The following is an 18,517-nucleotide window of genomic DNA, read 5'->3' as shown; positions in this document are numbered from 1 at the left end:
TGTGTGCGCACGTGTGTGTGCATGCACGTGTCTGCACCTGGGCAGGACCTGTCCTAAGCAGAGCCTGGAGCCAAGACTAGCAGTTCTCCCCTCTCCCGCCCCCAAATGACGTGGCTGCTGCCACCGCGTGACTCACCCTCCCTTCACTCAAAGGGCACAGCAGCACGTGGGGGCGCCTCCTGTGACTCAGCACCTCCCGGAGGCGGGGAAGGGGGACGCTGGTGACAGGGGAGGAGCCTGGGGCTGAGAGGTGAACGGAGAGGCAGCGGAGCACACGGGGCCTGCCCACCTGCGTGTCCTGTCCAAGGATGCCGGGACCCCGACCAGTCGGTCACAGGCGCGTCCTAGCGTTGGGGGCACACGTGTGTTCCCGTGTGTGATGCTGGCTGGACCGTCCGGGGCCCCGGACGGGGTTTAAGAACATTCCCGGGCCCTGTGTCCTCCACAGTTAGGGGATCCGCTGCGAGCGCGCACAGGGGAACGCGAGGCCGGGGTGGGTTCTCGGGCGCCGAGGACGCAGGAGGAGGCGGACCCAGGGGCCGGGGGGCGGCGCAGAGACAGGGGCGCGTGGGGAGCGGGAACGCGCTTTAGGGAGCGGCGCAGGCGGAGCCGGCCAGATCTCTAAGGCGGGGGAGGATTGTGCGGATTGGGAGGTAAAACTTCGGCCTGACCCGGGAGCCGAGGAGGCCGGGCTGGCCGAAAGGACCCCGCCCACGGACGCGGCCCACGCGAGGCCCCTCCCTCCCCAGCGCCGAGGACGCGCTTGTCCCAAGCGGGCATGGCGCGGGGTCTGGGGAGAGAGTGAGGACTCGGAGCTGTGGCCCGCGGACCTCCCCGCCCCCACACCCTGGCCCAGCCTCGGTACGTTGTGTCCGCGTCCCCACCACCCGCGGTCTCCAGGGTCGGCACCTGACTCCAGGCCCTGCTGCGGCCGCTGCGCCCGGCGTCCAGATGAGCTGTGGGCTGCCTGGGTCGGCAGGGGGGCCCTGGGGCAAGAGAAGGGAGGGGAGAGGGGCCAAGGTTCCACCCACCAGGGCACCTGCGGGCGCACTGTCTCCAGGACCACAGGTGCAAGCACTGACGGGGCCCCAGGCCAGCACTCCACGGAGAGCCCGGTCCCAGGAGGGCTGCGCGGCAGGTGCGGGGCCGCCCTGCGTCTGGCTGTGGGGTGCCCGTGGGGTTCTGCCCCTCGGGTCTCCTGCCTCCTGGGGAAAAGGAGCTGGAGACGGCCTGCCCTGGGGTCAGTCTGTAGGGTCGGCCCAGGTAGCAGAAGGCGAGCAGGTTGCTCACTGGCCGGTGGGTGGGGAGTGGGTGCCCCCTTCCTCCCATCCACAGCTCAGGCCCTCGTCTCTGGGGACCTCGGGGCACCGCGTGGAGGAGCTCTGGCCTGCGGGGAGGGGTCTGCGGTGGGAATGGGCAGCCAGGCTGGGGGCACCGTCGGGGCGTCTCCACCACGTCGGCGCCCACGTTGGGTTTTGCGGGGGCTTCCCAAGTGGGCCTCTGGGTGGGCGCCCACGCCCCATGCGCCTCCCTGCGCCCCAGGCGGGCAGAGTCCTCCAGGTTCCTGCCCCTCAGGCAGCCGCACCCCGCCTGGTCCGTGAGATCCCCTACAATGCCCTGAGCTTCTCTCCTGGACCCTCCTACCTGGGCCCGCCGCCCCCACCTCGGGCTGCGCGACCACCCGCGGACACCCTCATCTCGCAGCCTCGCTGCGGCCCTCTCGCAGCCGGGACCCCCTTCCTAGCTTTGCGCATCCCCAGACCCCGGCCCCACCGCCCCCAGCCTCCTGTGTCCCTCTAGCGCTGCACCCCTACCTCCTCCAGTCCGGCTCTGTGTCCCCGCGAGGTGTCAGGTCCCTTCCCACCCCCGACTCCTCCTCCCTGGTCCCACTGGAGGGGGAGGCAGGGCCGGGGCCGAGTCTCCACACCTGAGGAAATCCCTTCCTGGCCTGGGGTCCCCACGGCTGGCCCGGTCCCACCCAGAGCCACCTGGTAACCTTGCAGGCCAGTGGCCACCCTCTGGGAGGTCCCAGCAGATGGGGTGTGTGTGTGCATGTGGTGTGTGTGTGTGGTGTGTGTGTATGTGGTGTGATGTGTATGTGATGTGTATAGTGTGTGTGTGTGTGTGCGCGCTATGTGTATTGTGTGGTCTGTGGTGTGTAGTGTTTGTGTAAGATGTGTGGTTGTATATATGGTGTTTGTGTATGTTGTGTAGTGTGTGCATATTGTGTGTGTTGTGTATGGTGTGTGTTGTATATGTATCGTGTGGTGTTACGTATAAAGTATGTGATGTGTGGTTGTGTGTGGTGTGTGTATCGTGTTATGTGTGTTGTGTGTGTGGTGTTTTGTGGTGTGTGGTGTTTGTGTGTGGTGTATATCGTGTGGTATTGTGTGTGGTGTGTGCTGTTTGTATGGTGTGTGTTGTGTGTGTGTGATGTTTTGTGGTGTGTGGTGTTTGTGGTATGTATATATCGTGTATGGTATTGTGTGTGTTGTGTGTGTTTTGTGGTGTGTGGTATTTGTGTGTGGTGTGTATATATCGTGTGGTATTGTGTGTGGTGTGTGTGTGGTGTGTATGGAGTTTTGTGGTGTGTGGTGTTTGTGTGTGGTGTGTATATATCATGTGTGGTATTGTGTGTGGTGTGTGTGTGGTGTGTGCTGTGTTTGTATGGTGTGTAGTGTGTGTGATGTTTTGTGGTGTGTGGTGTTTGTGTGTGGTATGTATATATTGTGTATGGTATTGTGTGTGTTGTGTGTGTGTTTTGTGGTGTATGGTATTTGTGTGTGGTGTGTATATATCGTGTGGTATTGTGTGTGGTGTGTGTGTGGTGTGTATGGAGTTTTGTGGTGTGTGGTGTTTGTGTGTGGTGTGTATATATCATGTGTGGTATTGTGTGTGGTATGTGTGTGGTGTGTATGGAGTTTTGTGGTGTGTGGTGTGTATATATCATGTGCGGTGTTGTGTGTGGTGTGTGTGTCATGCGTTTACTGGTGTGTGCTGTGTATGGTGTGTGTTGTGCGTGTGTGGTGTTTTGTGGTGTGTATATATCATGTGTGGTATTGTGTGTGGTGTGTGTGTGGTGTGTATGGAGTTTTGTGGTGTGTGGTGTTTGTGTGTGGTGTGTATATATCATGTGTCGTGTGTGTGTTGTGTGTGTTTTGTGGTGTGTGTATATATCATGTGTGGTGTTGTGTGTGGTGTGCGTGTCATGTGTTTTGTGATGTGTGTGATGTGTGGTGTGTGCTGTGTGTGGTGTGTGTGCTGTGTGTGGTGTGTGTGCTGTGTGTGTTGTGTGTGGTGTGTGCTGTGTGTGGTGTGTGTGGTGTGTGTGCTGTGTGTGTTGTGTGTGCTGTGTGTGGTGTGTGGTGTGTGTGGTGTGTGTGGTGTGTGGTGTGTGTGCTGTGTGTGTTGTGTGTGCTGTGTGTGGTGTGTGGTGTGTGTGCTGTGTGTGGTGTGTGTGGTGTATGTGGTGTGTGTGCTGTGTGTGGTGTGTGGTGTGTGTGCTGTGTGGTGTGTGTGCTGTGTGTGTTGTGTGTGCTGTGTGTGCTGTGTGTGCTGTGTGTGGTGTGTGCGGTGTGTGGTGTGTGTGGTGTGTGTGGTGTGTATGGTGTGTGTGTGTGGTGTGTGTGGTGTGTGTGATGTGTGGTGTGTGTGGTGTGTGTGATGTGTGGTGTGTGTGGTGTGTGTGATGTGTGTGTGGTGTGTGTGTGGTGTGTGTGGTGTGTGTGATGTGTGGTGTGTGTGGTGTGTGGTGGCAGAACCCAGCTGGGAGGCAGGGAGGGTGGTGGAAATTCCTTTGAGGAAAGACTTCCTTCCCTAAGGAGGCCGGAGGGGAGGGGAGGCGGGCAGGTGCAGGCAGGGCTCCGGAATGGTCGCTGGGGGAGGCCATGGGGCCAGGACCTGCTGCTGGGGTGGGGACAGGCCGTGGGGCCATGGCCATGGTGGGAGACCGTGGGGCCAGGACCTGCTGCAGGGGTGGGGATAGGAGTCCTTGTCCAACCAGGGGCACCTCCAGGGCAGGCTCATTTCTTTCCACTGGCTAAATTAATTTAAAAAAAAAAATTCCTCTGAAATGAATACTGAGTCACTTTAAACATTTCTCAGATGTAAATGGAAATCTAATAAAATCTGTGAAAGGTATTTTTAAAACAGCTTTATTGAGGTGTGATTTACATACCATAAAATCCACCCACTACCAGCAGTTTCAGTGAATCCACCCACCACTCAGTGATTTTAGTGCAACCATCACCGCCCTCCAATTTTAGAAATTTCCATTGCCTCGAAGTCCCCTCACAGCCCTGAGTAGTCACTTCCTCTTCCCACCCCCAGCCCTAGGCAAACACTAACCTGCTTTCCGCCTTGATAGATTTGCCTTTTTTGGACATTCTGTATAAATAGAATCATACAACTGGTAGTCTTTGGTGTCTGGTTGCTCTCACTGAGCATAATCCTTTGAGGCTGGTCCACACTGTAGCATCATGGGTGGGTAGTTCCTATAATCCTCTCCCATTGTACGGCAAAGCCACATTTTGTTTAGCCACTCACCAGTTGATGGACATTCGAGCTGTTTCCACATTTTGGCGGTTATGAATAAAGCTGCTATGAACATCGAGGTAGAATTGTTCATTGTTTTTTGTTTTTGCGACAGGATCTAGCTCTGTCACCCAGGCTGGAGTGCCATGGCGTGATCATGGCTCACTGCAGCCTCCACCTCCTGGGCTCAAGCAATTCTCTGGCATCAGCCACCTCCTGAGTAGCTGGGACTACAGGAGAGCATGACCACACCAGGCTAATTTTTTTTTTTTTTTTTTTTTTTTAAGTAGAGACAAGGTCTCACTGTGTTGCTGAGGCTAAGGTATACTTTCTTGTGTGGACATATGTTGTCATTTCTCTCAGATGGAGACATAGGAATGGCATTGCTGGGTCATATGGTAAATATACATTTTACTTCTGAAGAAATTGGCTATACTTTTTTTTTTTTTTTGAGACATAGTCACACTCTGCTGCCCAGGCTAGAGTGCAATGACGTGATCTCCGCTCACTGCAACCTCCGCCTCCTGGATTCAAGTGATTCTCCTGCCTCAGCCTCATGAGTAGTTGGGATAACAGGCACCTGCCACAATGCCCAGCTATCTTTTTTCTTTCTTTTCTTTTCTTTTTTTTTTTTTTTTTTTTTTTTGAGACAGAGTCTCCCTCTGTCACTCAGACTAGAGTGCAGTGGCATGATCTGGGCTCACTGCAAACTTTGCCACCTGGGTTCAAGTGATTCTCCTGCCTCAGCCTCCGGAGTAGCTGAGATTACAGGCATGCACCACCATGCCCAGCTAATTTTTGTATTTTTAGTAGAGACTGGGTTTTACCGTGTTGACCAGGCTGGTCTTGAACTCCTGACCTCAAGTGATCCGACCACCTTGGCCTCCCAAAGTGCTGGGATTACAGGCGTGAGCCACCGTGCCTGGCAGCTATACATTTTTCATATGTCTGAAACGTATGAAGTTTCCAGTGTTCCCACGCCCTTGTCACCCCTTCTTATTGTCGCCCTTTTTTATTACAGCTAGTGTGTGAAGTGGCAGCCCACTGGGCGTTTTCCCTACTGCCCTTTGCGGAGCGGGCCTCACCCATGGGCATGTGCCAGAGCTGGCTCCCACTGGGCTTCAATTTGAATTTTCCCAGTAGTTGATGATGTTGAGCATCTTTTCATGTGTTTAAAAGCCAAAGTCATTTATATATCTTCTTTGTTGAGATGTCTAATAAAATTTTTGCCTTCTCTTTTTACTTGGGTTGTCTTATTTATTTATTTTTCTTTTTTGAGACGGAGTCTCACTCTGTCCCCCAGGCTGGAGTGCAGTGGTGTGAACCCGGCTCACTGCAAGCTCTGCCTCCTGGGTTCACGCCACTCTCCTGCCTCAGCCTCCTGAGTAGCTGGGACTACAGGCGCCCGCCACTATGCCTGGCTAATTTTTTTGTATTTGTAGTAGAGATGGGGTTTCCCCATGTTAGCCATGATGGTCTCGATCTCCTGACCTCGTGATTTGCCCACCTCGGCCTCCCAAAGTGCTGGGATTATAGGCGTGAGCCACCATGACCGGCCAGGTTGTCTTATTTTTAAAAATATGTTTATTACTAATTGTAAACTATATGTAACAAAAAACTTTTCTTTCTTTTTGAGACAGAGTTTCACTCTTGTTGCCCAGGCTGGAGTGCAATGGCGCGATCTTAGCTCACTGCAGCCTCTGCCTCCCGGGTTCAAGTGATTCTCCTGCCTCAGTCTCCCGAGTAGCTGAGTTTACAGGCAGATGCCACAATGCCCAGCTAATTTTTGTAGTTTTAGTAGAGACGAGGCTTCACTGTGTTATCCAGGATGGTCTCGATCTCCTGACCTCGTGATTTGCCCGCCTGGACCTCCCAAAGTGCTGGGATTATAGGTGTGAGCCACCACGCCCGGCCAGGTTGTCTTATTTTTTAAAATATATTTATTATTAATTGTAAAATATATGTAGCAAAAAACTTTTCTTCCTTTTTTTTTTTTTTTTTTTTTGAGACAGAGTTTCACTCTTGTTGCCCAGGCTGGAGTGCAATGGCGTGATCTTGGCTCACTGCAGCCTCCGCCTACCGGGTTCAAGTGATTCTCCTGCCTCAGTCTCCCAAGTAGCTGGGTTTACAGGCAGATGCCACAACACCCAGCTAATTTTTGTATTTTTAGTAGAGACAGGGTTTCACTATGTTGGTCAGGCTGGTTTCAAACTCCTGACCTCTGGTGATCTGCCCGCCTGGGCGTCCCAAAGTGCTGGGATTACAGGCGTGATTTTTTACATTTCTATTTTGTTTTTGTAGAAACAGGGTCTCACTATGTTCCCCAGGCTGGTCTCAAATTGCTGGGCTCGTGATACTCCTGCCTTGACCTCCTAATGTACTGGGATTACAGGCGTGAGCCACTGTGCCCAGCCAATTTTTATTTTCTTAATGATGTTGTTTGAAGGACACCGTTTTCAGTTTTGATGAAATCCAATTTATCTCTATTTTCTTTCATGATCCTGCCTTTGGTCTTGCATCTGAGAACACTTTGCTTCACTCAAGGTCGGTCACGAAGATTTCCCCTCATGCATCCTTTTAACCATTTCATGCCTTTAGCTCTTACATTTAGGTATCTGGTTCATTTCAAATTAATTTTTGTGTATGGAGTGAGGTAGGGGTAACTCATCTTTTTACATGTGGATATCTAACTGTCATAGAACAACTGTTGAAAAGAGTGTCCTTTCCCCAACTGAAAGCCTTGGCACCTTTGTCAAACATCAACTGACCCTAAATGTTTGGGTTTATTTCTGGATTCTCCATTGATCTATATCTTGATTCTCATGCCAGCATGAACTCTATTACTGTAGTTTTATAGTAAGTTTTAAAATGGAAAGTGTGAATCTTCCAATTTTGTTCCCTTTCAAAATTATTTTGGCTATTCTGGATCCTTTGCATTTCCATATAAATTTTATGATCAGGTTGATAATTTCTGCAAAACAAAACAAAACAAAACAAAACAAAAAACAAGCAAAACCAAAAAGCTTGTTCACATTTCAGTAGGGATTGCATTCAACCTACAAACTAATTTGGAGAGCATTGTCATCTAAACACTGAGTCTTATAATCCATGAATACTGACTGTCCATCCATTCATTTAGATCTTCAATATCTCTTTGAAATGTTATATAGTTTTAAGCGTACTAGTCTTGCACTATTTTCATTAAACTTATTCCTAGGTATTTTACTATTATTATTTTGAGACAGGGTCTCCCTAAGTCTCCCAGGCTGGAGTGCAATGGCACAATCTCAGCTCACTGCAAACTTTACCTCCTGGGTTCAAGTGATTCTCCTTCCTCAGCCTCCCGAGTAGCTGGGATTACAGGTGTGTGCCACCACGTCTGGCTAGTTTTTGTATTTTTAGTAGACACGAGGCTTTGCCATGTTGGCCGGGCTGGTCTTGAACTCCTGACCTCAGGTGATCCACCCACCTTGGCCTCCCAAAGTGCTGGGATTACAAGTGTGAGCCACAGTGCCTGGTTGGTATTTTACTGTTTTTTAATGCTGTTGTGAATAAAATGCCTACAACTCCTGGGTTCACTCCTAATCTGCATGTGTGTGGATCTTCTAATTAGCATATCACATGCTTGGAGAATTGATCTAACAGGCCGACCTCCCCTGAGGTCTCAGAGTGACCAGTAGGTGGTGCACACGAAGGTTATTCCTGAATAGAACAGCAAAGGCTTGGAAAATGAACTGATAACTGGAACCACATTGCACAAGAGACTAAAATAAGAATGACCAAAAAAAGACCCAGAGAATCATCATTTACCACTCAACATTTCCACGATAGAAACAAAAATCACTTGATATATGAAGAAAGCGAATATCTAAACTCATGAATGGAAAAACAACGGACACCAATGATACGATGGCTCGCATGAATCATCTGACAAGGACTTTAAAACAGCTGTTGTAAAAATGCTCAAACCAGCAACTGCAAACAGTCTTGACACAAATATCAAAATAGAAGGACTCAGAAAAGAAATAGAAGATATAAAGAAGAACCAAAGGGAAATTTCAGAACCGAAAAATGTAACTGAAGAAAAAACTCACTGGATGGATTCAGCAGCAGAATGGAGGTAACAGAGGAGTCAACAGCCTCAAAGGTATGTTCACAGAAATTAATCTGAACAAGAGAGAGAAAAAATAATTTCAAAAAATGAACAGAGACTCTAGGACCTGTGGGACAGTAACAGGGCTAATATTTATGTCACTGGAGTCCTAGAAGGAGAGAGACCATGAGGCTAAAAGAACATTCGAGGAAGTAACAGCTGAAAAATTTATCAAGTTTTGTAAAAGACCCAACAGATTCAAGAAGCAGAGCAAATTCCATCCAGGATAAACCAAGAAATCCATTCCAAGACACTTCAAAGATTAAATTGCTGCAAACTACAGACAAAATAATCTTAAGACCGGGCGTGGTGGCTCACCCTGTAATCCCAACACTTTGAGAGGCCAAGGTGGGCAGATCACTTGAGGCCAGGAGTTCGAGAACAGCCTGGCCAACATGGAGAAACCCCCATCTCTACTAAAAATACAAAAATCGCTAGGCATGGTGGGTGTTTGTAGTCCCAGCTATTTGAGAGGCTGAGGCAGGAGGCAAAACCCTCCTGCCATGTTTGGCCAACATGTTTGCCATGTTTGGCCAACATGGCAAAAACCCATCTCTACTAAAAATACAAAAATGAGCCGGGCATGGTGGTATGCGCCTGTAGTCCCAGCTACTCAGGAGGCTGAGGCACAAGAATTGCTTGAACCTGGAAGGCGGAGGTTGCAGTGAGATTGTGCCACTGCACTCCATCCTGGGTGACAGAGTAAGATTCTGCCCCAAAAATAAAAATAAAAATCTTAAAAGCAGCCAGAGAAATTTGATGTATTATCTATCTACAGATGTATTATCTATAAAGAAAAATGATTTGAATGGCTGGATTTCTCATCAGAACTCATAAGGGCTACAAAGAAAAGACACAACACTTTTCAGACTTCTACGTCCAGCAAATTTCCTCAGCCTGACAAAAGACATCAACAAATATCCTACAGCTAACTGCATACTTCATGGTGAAGTCCTAGATGCCTTCCTCCGGTCCTAAGACCAGGGTCAAGGTAAGGATTTCCACCCTCACCCTCTTTATCAACACCCTGCTGGAAGTTCTGGCTACTGTAAAAGGGCGAGACCAGAAATAAAAGGCATATCAGCTGGAAAGGAAGAAATGAAAGTGTCCTGATTTGCAGACAAGCATGATTATCTATGTAGAAAATTCCAGAAAACCTATTAGAAACCAAGAACAAGGCCGGGTTCGGTGGCTAACACCTGTAATGCCAGCACTTTGGGAGGCTGAGGCAGGTGGATCACTCAAGGTCAGGAGTTCAAGACCAGCCTGGCCAACATGGAGAAACCCCCATCTCTACTAAAAATACAAAAATCACTGGGCGTGGTGGGTGTTTGTAGTCCCAGCTATTTGAGAGGCTGAGGCAGAAGAATCACTTGAGCCTGGGAGGCGGAGGCTGCAGTGAGCCAAGATTGCGCGACAGCACAACACTCCAGCCTGGGCGACAGCGTGAGTGAGACTCTGTCACAAAAACAAAAACAAAAAACAAAAACAAAACAAAACAAAAAAACCCCAAAAACCTAGAACCAATGAATGATTTTAGCCAGGTTGCAGGTTACAAGGTCAACACATAAAAATCAATCATGGCCTAGCGCAGCGGCTCACGCCTGTAACCCCAGAACTTTGTCAGGAGATCAAGACCAGCCTGACCAACATGATGAAACCCCGTCTCTGCTAAAAACACAAAAATTAGCGGGACGTGGTGGCAGGTGCCTGTAATCCCAGCTACTAGGGAGTCTGAGACAGAAGAATCACTTGAGCCCAGAAGGCAGAGGTTGCAGTGAGCTGAGATCATGCCACTGTACTCCAACCTGAGTGACAGAGGGAGACTCTGTCTGAAAAATAAATAAATAAATAAATAAAACGTTTTATTCCCATATACAAACAATGAACAATAGGAAGCCAAAAAAATTTTAAGGTTATAATTTACAATAGCTCCAAAACATGCCTAGATGTAAATCCAACACAACTTACGAAACCTGTGCACTGGAAACTATAAAATGCTCTTGAAAATAATCAAATAAAGGGAAAGACTTATTGGGTTGGTGGATTTGAAGTTTCAGCACAGTAAAGAGGTCCATTCTCCCCAAGGGATCTACACATTTAACACAAAACCAGGCAAAATTCCAGCAGGATTTTTTTTTCCTTTGGTAGATGTAGACTGATTTTACACTTTATATGGAAGGGCAATTAATTAGAATAACTGAAATTTGAAAGCAAGAAAACAGTTGTAGGATTCAGACTATCCGATTTTCTTTGTTTTTGAGATGGAGTCTGGCTCTGTCGCTCAGGCTGGAGTGCAGTTCTCCGCGGTTCTCCTGCCTCAGTCTCCCGGGTCACTGGAATTACAGGTGCCTGCCACCAGGCCCGGCTAATTTTTGTATTTTTAGTAGAGATGGGGTTTTGACATGTTGGTCAGGCTGGTCTTGAATTCCTGGCCTCAGGTGATCCGCCTGCCTCGGCCTCCCAAAGTGCTGGGTTACAGGAGTGAGCCACGCAGCTGGCTGACTATCTGATTTTAACACTTACTCTAAAGCCACAGCAGTCATGACCACGTGGCCAAAGTGATAGAGGCGCAGATCCACAGAAGGAAAAGATAGTCCGGATACAGCCACAGAAACTCACCATCTCCTCTGACCTTTGGCAAAGGGGCCATCCAGTGCAGAAAGGAGACTTCCCTCAGCAAATGGTGCTGGAATAACTGGTCATCGTTATTCTGAGTTGAACCGCTTTGGGTGTTCCTGGGAAGGCCTAGGGGAGCTGGGGACGGGGGCATTTCCAGATGAGCCAACCAGCACCTCCCACTGCTCCAGGGTGTGCGGAGCTGCCTGAGGCCCTGCCTGGGTGGGAGCCCTGCCCGCTGGGCAGCCTGCCCTCGGGTCCTCGTTCGTGGATAAAAAGGCACAGGTCAGAGTTGGGGAAGCTCTCCCCGGCCACCCAGGTGGTGAGGGTCACCCCGAGGTCACCCAGGCTGTCAGGGTCACCCTGCGGCCACCCAGGTGGTGAGGGTCACCCTGCGGCTATCCAGGTGGTGAGGGTCACCCCGTGGTCACCCAGGTGGTCAGGGTCACCCTGCGGCCACCGAGGTGGTGAGGGTCACCCTGGGCCTGTGTCCACCCGGCTCCCTCCACTGCCCGGGGTAGGGAAGCAGCGCTGCCACGCAGTGGAACCGCCAGCTTCGCAAGACGCAGGCGCCCGTGGGGTCCCTCCTGGGGTGAAGGGAGGGTCTTTCTGGGAACGCCCCCTTGGGGTGGCTCAGCTGCGAGGGAAACATGAGTCCTGGGAACCTGAGGCTGACGCAGGTGCTTGTCCTCAAAGACACCTCCCCCAATAAACGCTCAAGCGAGGGGGCGGGGAGACGGGAGACCTGGAGCCCGGCTCCCGGTTGCTGCGCGTGGAGGGAGCATCACGCCCCGCCCTTATTCCCGCCGCCACGGGGCTCCAGGGAGGCCGTCGCTCACCCACAGCAGCTGCAGGCCCGGCCCGGCCCTCCCGCGCCTGTAAGCCTCGCCCGAGCTTCACCCCCCGGGCCCGCCCCTCCTCCCGCCCCTCCTCCCGCCCCTCCTCCCGCCCCCGTAGCTGCTCCCTCTCGCCTTTCCCGGAACCGCGACCCCCGCGCCTTCCCTCAGGGCCCCGGGCGGGCGGACGCCAGACCCAGAAATCCGGGCGGGAGGTCGGGTGGTGTCTGCTCCGTCGCGGACAGGTGTCGGGGCGGGTCGGAGCCACGAGGACTCTCCGCAAAACGCCCAGCGACGTCAGTCTTCGCCAAGAGGCAGGTGGCTGCCCCGCTCCCCAGCTCGAGCCGGTTCGTCCCCACGTGGGGTGGAGGCGGCGCCGGACTCCCGTCCTCGGCAGGGCTCAGGCTCAGGGCCGGGGCCTCCTGCCGCGCGCCCGGAACGCCCTCCCCGTCCTCCCCGCAGCCCGTCCCCACCACCCGGGCGCCCCTTCTCGCCGGCTGCCACCCGCGGCCCCGCTCCCCTGGAGAGACGGGGTTTCACCATGTTGGTCAGGCTGGTCTCGAACTCGACCTTAAGTGATCCACCCACCTCGGCCTCCCAAAGTGCTGGGATTACAGGCGTGAGCGACCGTGCCCAGCCCACATTATTATTTTAGTAATAGCCGTCCTAATGGATGTGAAGTGGAATCTCACTGTGGTTTTGATTTGCGGTCCTAATGACTAACGATGTTGAGAGCGCTTTCATGTGCTTATTGGCCATTTGTGTATCTTCTCCAGAGGAATGTCTGTTCAAGTCCAGTTTTTCGTTGGGTTGTGTGTCTTTTTGCTGTTGAGTTGTTGAAATTCTTTATATGTTCCAGATACTAGAGCCTTATCAGAGATGTGATCTGCAAATATTTTCTCCCACTCAGTGGGTTGTCTTTTGTCTTTTCACTCACTTGATAGTGTCCTTTCATGCACAAAAGTTGTTAATTTTCATGAAATCCAATTTATTTTTTCGTTTGTTGTTTGTGCTTTCAGCGTTGTTTTGTTTTGTTTTGTTTTTTGACAGAGTTTTGCACATGTTGCCCAGACTAGGGTGCCATGGCGCGATCTCGGCTCACCACAACCTTTGGCTCCTGGGGTCAAGCAGTTTTTCTGCCTCAGCCTCCCGAGTAGCTGGGATTATAGGCATACACCACCACACCTGCCTAATTTGGTATTTTTAGTAGAGACAGGGTTTCTCCATGTTGGTCAGGCTGGTCTCAAACTCCTGACCTGGTGATCCACTCGCCTCATCCTCCCGAAGTGCTGGGATTACAAGCATGAGCCACCGTGCCCAGCCTTCAGCATTATGTTTAAGAAAACATTGCGGCCGGGTGCGGTGGCTCAAGCCTGTAATCCCAGCACTTTGGGAGGCCGAGACGGGTGGATCACGAGGTCAGGAGATCGAGACCATCCTGGTGAACATGGTGAAACCCCGTCTCTACCAAAAAATACAAAAAAAAACTAGCCGGGCGAGGTGGCGGCGCCTGTAGTCCCAGCTACTCGGGAGGCTGAGGCAGGAGAATGGCGTGAACCCGGGAGGCGGAGCTTGCAGTGAGCTGAGATCCCGCCACTGCAACTCCAGCCCGGGAGACAGAGCGAGACTCCGTCTCAAAAAAAAAAAAAAAAAAAAAAAAAAAAGAAAACATTGCTAGCTGGGTGCGGTGGCTCATGCCTGTAATCCCAGCACTTTGGCAGGCCGAGGTGGGTGGAACACCTGAGGTCAGGAATTTAAGACCTGCCTGGCGGACATGGTGAAACCCCATCTCTACTGAAAAATACAAAACTGTGGCATGTGCCTGTAGTCCCACCTACTCGGGAGGCTGGGGCAGAAGAATCACTTTAAACCTGGGAGGTGAAGGATGCAGTGAACCTACATCATGCCAGTGTACTCCTGGGCAATAGAGTGAGACTCTGTCTCAAACAGAGAGAGAAAGAGAAAAGGAAGGGAGGGAGGGGAGGGAAGGGGGAGAAAGAAAAAGAAAAAGAAAGAAAAAAAGAAAAGGAAAGAAAACATTGCCAAATCCAATATTTTCTCCTGTCTTTTCTTCCAAAAGTTTTTGTAGTTTTAGCTCTTAAGTTTAATGTTTAATCCATTTGGAGTTACTTTTTGAATATGGGTTAAGGCCAGGGTCCAAGTTCATTCTTTTGCATGTGGTTAACATTTTCTCAGCACCATTTGTTGAAGACACTGTCCTTTCCCCCATTGAATGGCCTTTTCCCCCTGTTGGGAATCAATTGATCATATGTGAGAGTTTAACTCTTAATTCTATTCCATGTCTATCCTTATGTCAATACTATACACTTTTGATTACTGTAGCTTTGTAGTAAGTTTTGAAATCAGGAAGTATGAATCCAACTTTGCTGTTTTTCAGAATTATTTTGGCCATTCAGGTCCCTTGAGATTCCAGGTGAATTTTAGGATAGGGTTTTCTTTTTTTTTTTTTTTTTTTGAGACGGAGTCTCGCTCTGTCACCCAGGCTGGAGTGCAGTGGCACGATCTCCGCTCACTGCAAGCTCCGCCTCCCGGGTTCATGGCATTCTCCTGCCTCAGCCTCCTGAGTAGCTGGGACTACAGGCGCCGCCACCACGCCCGGCTAGTTTTTTGTGTTTTCGGTAGAGACGGGGTTTCACCGTGTTAGCCAGGATGGTCTCGATCTCCTGACCTCGTGATCCGCCCACCTTGGCCTCCCAAAGTGCTGGGATTACAAGCGTGAGCCACCGCACCCGGCCAGGATAGGGTTTTCTATTTCTGCAAAAAACACCATTGGGATTTTGATAGGGATTACACCAAGTCCATAGGCTACTTTGGGTAGTATTGCCACTTTAGCAGTATCAAGTCTTCCAATCCATGAACACAGATGTCTTTCCATTTATTTAGGTCTTATTTAATTTCCTTCAGATGTATTTTGCAGTGTACAAGTTTTACAAGCCTTCCATATTTTTGGTTAATTCTCAAGTATTTTGCCTCTTTGGTGCCATTATAAATGGAATTATTTTCTTTTTTTTTTTTTTTTTTTTGAGATGGAGTCTCGCTCTGTTACCCAGGCTGGAGTGCAGTGACCCAATCTCGGCTCACTGCAAGCTCCGCCTCCCAGGTTCACACCATTCTCCTGCCTCGGCCTCCCGAGTAGCTGGGACTACAGGTGCCCACCACCTTGCCCAGCTAGTTTTTTTGTATTTTTTAGTAGAGACGGGGTTTCACCGTGTTAGCCAGGATAGTCTCGATCTCCTGACCTCATGATCCACCTGTCTCGGCCTTCCAAAGTGCTGGGATTACAGGCTTGAGCCACCGCGCCCGGCCAATGGAATTATTTTCTTAGTTTCCATTTGGGATTGTTCACTGATAGTGTATACAGATACAACTAATTTTTGTGTATTGGTTTTGTGTGCCTTGCAACTTTGCCTAGTTTGTTAGCTCTGAAAGTGTTTTTCTTTGTGAATTATTTAAGATGTTCTGCATATAAGATCGTGTCACCTACAAATAGAGATAATTTTAATTCTTTTCTAATTTGAATGCTTTTTTGTTTGTTTAATTGCTCTGGCTAAAATATTCAGTACTATGTTAGATAGAAGTGTTGAAAGTGGGGATCCTTGTCTTGTTCCTGATCTTAGGGGGAAAGTTTTCAGCCCTTCACCATTGAATATAATGTTAGCTGTGGCCTTTTCATATATGGACTTTGTCATGTTGAGAAAGTTCCCTTCTATTCCTAGTTTACTGAGCATTTATATAATGAGTGTTGGATTTTGTGAAGTGCTTTTTCTGCATTAACTGAGGAAATTATGTGTTTTTCTTCTCTTCATTCTATAAATGTGCTGAATCGCATTGATTTCTGCATGTTCAACCAACCTTGCATTCCTGGAATAAATCCCACTTGGTCATGGCATATATCCGTTAAATACACTGCTGAATTCAGTTTGCTAGTATTTTGTTGATAAGTTTTGCATCTATGTTCATAAGAGACATTGGTCTGTAATGTTATTTCTTGTAGTGCCATTCTGGCTTTAATATCAGGGTAATGCTGGCCTTACAAAATGAGTTAGGAAGTGTTTGTTCCTCCTCAATTTTTTGGAATAGTTTGATAATTCTACTTTAATTCTACTTTAAATGTTTGGTATAGTTCACCAGTGAAGCTCTTGGCTCCTGAGCCTTGCTTTGTTAGAAGGTTTTTGATGATTGATTCAATCTCTTTGTTATAGGTCTATTTAGATTTTGTATTTCTTGAGTCAGTTTTGGTGTATGTGTACATTTAAGAATTTGTTCATTTCATCTAGGCTATCCAATTTGTTGCTTATAGCATTCTTTTATAATCCTTTTTATTTCTGTAAAATGAGTAGTAATGTTTCCAGTTCATTTGTGATCTTAGTGATTTTAGTCTTGTTTTATTCCTTGTCAATCTAACAGTTTATCAATTTTGTTGATATTTTCAAGTACTAATTTTGCTTTTGTTGATATTCTCTATTTTTTTATTCTCCATGTCATTATATGTCATTAATCTCCACTATATATATATATATATATATATATATATATATATATATTTTTTTTTTTTTTTTTTTTTTTTTTTTGACACAGGGTCTTGTTCTGTCATCCAGGCTGGAGTGCAATGGCATGATCATAGCTCACTGTAACTTCAAACTCCTGGGCTCAACCAATCCTTCTGCCCCAGTCTCCTGAATAGCTAAGACTACAGGCACATGCCACCATGCCTAGCTAATTTTTTAATTCTAATTTTTTGTAGAACCAATATCTTGCTATGCTGCTCAGGGTGTTCTCAAACTCCTGGCCTCAAGTGATCCTTCCACCTCAGCCTCTCAAAGTGCTGGGATTATGGCACGAGCCACCGCACTCAGCCCACACTAATCTTTATTATTCTCTTCTTCCTGCTAGAGTTGGGTTATTTTAGTTCTCTCTTTTTTTTTAGTTCCTTAATGTGGCCTGTATGAAGATGTAAAGAGATATACTTCTTTTTGACATTTAAGAAAATCTCTTATTAGATCACTGGCTGACTGCAGAGATAATGAAATAAACTTAAATGACTACTCATAAGAAGGGATACAGATTTTGCAAACATAGTTTGGAAAAGTCACTAAACATATTTCCAGGCACCATGGCTCACACCTGTAATCCCAGCACTTTGGGAGGCTGAGGCGAGCTTATCACTTATGGTCCAGAGTTCAAGACCAGCCTGGCCAACATAATGAAACCCCGTTTCTACTAAAAATACAAAAATATTAGCCTGACATAGTGGCAGGAGCTGTAGTCCCAGCTAGTTGGGAGGCTGAGGCAGGAGAATTGCTTGAACCCAGGAGGTGGAGGTTGCAGTGAGCTGAGATTGCACCACTGCACTGTAGCCTGGGTAACAGAGTGAGACTCTGTCTTCCAAAAAAAAAAAAAGATAATTGGCTGGGCATAGTGGCTCACACCTGTGATCGTAGCTGTTTGGGAGGCTGAGGGAGGTGGATCACTTGAGGTCAGGAGTTTGAAAGCAGCCTGGCCAACATGGTGAAACCCTGTCTCTATTAAAAATATGAAAATACTAGCCAGGCCTGGTGGCGGGTGCCTGTAATCCCAGCTACTGGGAGGTTGAGGCAGGAGAATTGCTTGAAACCAGGAGGCGGAAGTGGCAGTGAGCTGAGACTGGACCACTGCAGTCCAGCCTGGACAACAGAGTGAGACTCCATCTCAAAAAGAAAAAAAAAAAAAGACAATTGTAGCCCTCAACAGCAATTTTTGAGGAGGAAGAATCTGATTTTCAGAGTTAACCACATTTATATAGCTTGGATATTTGTCCTCCAAATCCCATGTGGAAATTGGATCCCCACTGTTGGAGGCAGGGTCTGGTGGGAGGTATTTGAGTCATGGGGTGAACTCCTCGTGAATGGTTTGGCACTGTCCTCATGGTAGAGTAAGTTTTCCCTCTAGCAGCTCCTCTGAGATCTGCTTGTTAAAAAGACCCTGGAATCTCACTCCTTGTTTCTGTGTCTCTCTCACCATGTGATGTGCCACCTCCCTTTCACCTTCCACCGGGAGTAAAAGCAGCCTGAGGCTCTTGCCAGAAGCAGGTGCTGGTGCCATGCTTCCTGTACAGCCTGCAGAACCAGGAACAAAGGAAACCTCTCTATAAATTACCCAGCCTCTGGTGCTCCTTTGGCAACACAAGTGGACTCAGACACACCTTATAATACTTGAAATGTCCAGTTCCAACACAAAATTACAAAGCATACAAAGAAACAGGAAAGTATGACCCATCACAGGAAAAAAAAGGTAATTTTATAGAAGTCATCTCTGAAGCTGTCCCGACATTGGAAGTACTAGACAAAAATGTTACATCAACTATCTTAAAAATATT

The 18,517-nt window shown here is 48.7% G+C and overlaps 3 long non-coding RNA genes across 3 annotated transcripts in view; all 3 read left to right on the top strand.

Annotated features, from left to right (window-relative positions):
* The first annotated feature begins 727 nt into the window (after positions 1-727).
* On the top strand, positions 728-9,516 carry LOC144331595 (uncharacterized). The gene is made up of 2 exons (XR_013398872.1): positions 728-861; positions 9,465-9,516. It is a non-coding gene; the product is annotated as an uncharacterized LOC144331595 (long non-coding RNA).
* A 28-nt stretch (positions 9,517-9,544) lies between these two features.
* LOC144331596 (uncharacterized) overlaps positions 9,545-18,517 on the top strand; it is a 24,220-nt gene continuing 15,247 nt past the window's right edge. The window contains exon 1 of the long non-coding RNA XR_013398873.1: positions 9,545-9,677. This is a non-coding gene — a long non-coding RNA (uncharacterized LOC144331596). The remainder of the gene's footprint in view (positions 9,678-18,517) is intronic.
* LOC144331597 (uncharacterized) overlaps positions 18,208-18,517 on the top strand; it is a 1,753-nt gene continuing 1,443 nt past the window's right edge. Inside the window, exon 1 of the long non-coding RNA XR_013398874.1 lies at positions 18,208-18,432. This is a non-coding gene — a long non-coding RNA (uncharacterized LOC144331597). The remainder of the gene's footprint in view (positions 18,433-18,517) is intronic.

The sequence above is a fragment of the Macaca mulatta genome, chromosome 10 (genome assembly GCF_049350105.2).
Source record: "Macaca mulatta isolate MMU2019108-1 chromosome 10, T2T-MMU8v2.0, whole genome shotgun sequence".
NCBI classification, from domain to species: Eukaryota; Metazoa; Chordata; class Mammalia; order Primates; family Cercopithecidae; genus Macaca; species Macaca mulatta.
This window is presented reverse-complemented; position numbering and strand designations above follow the sequence as displayed.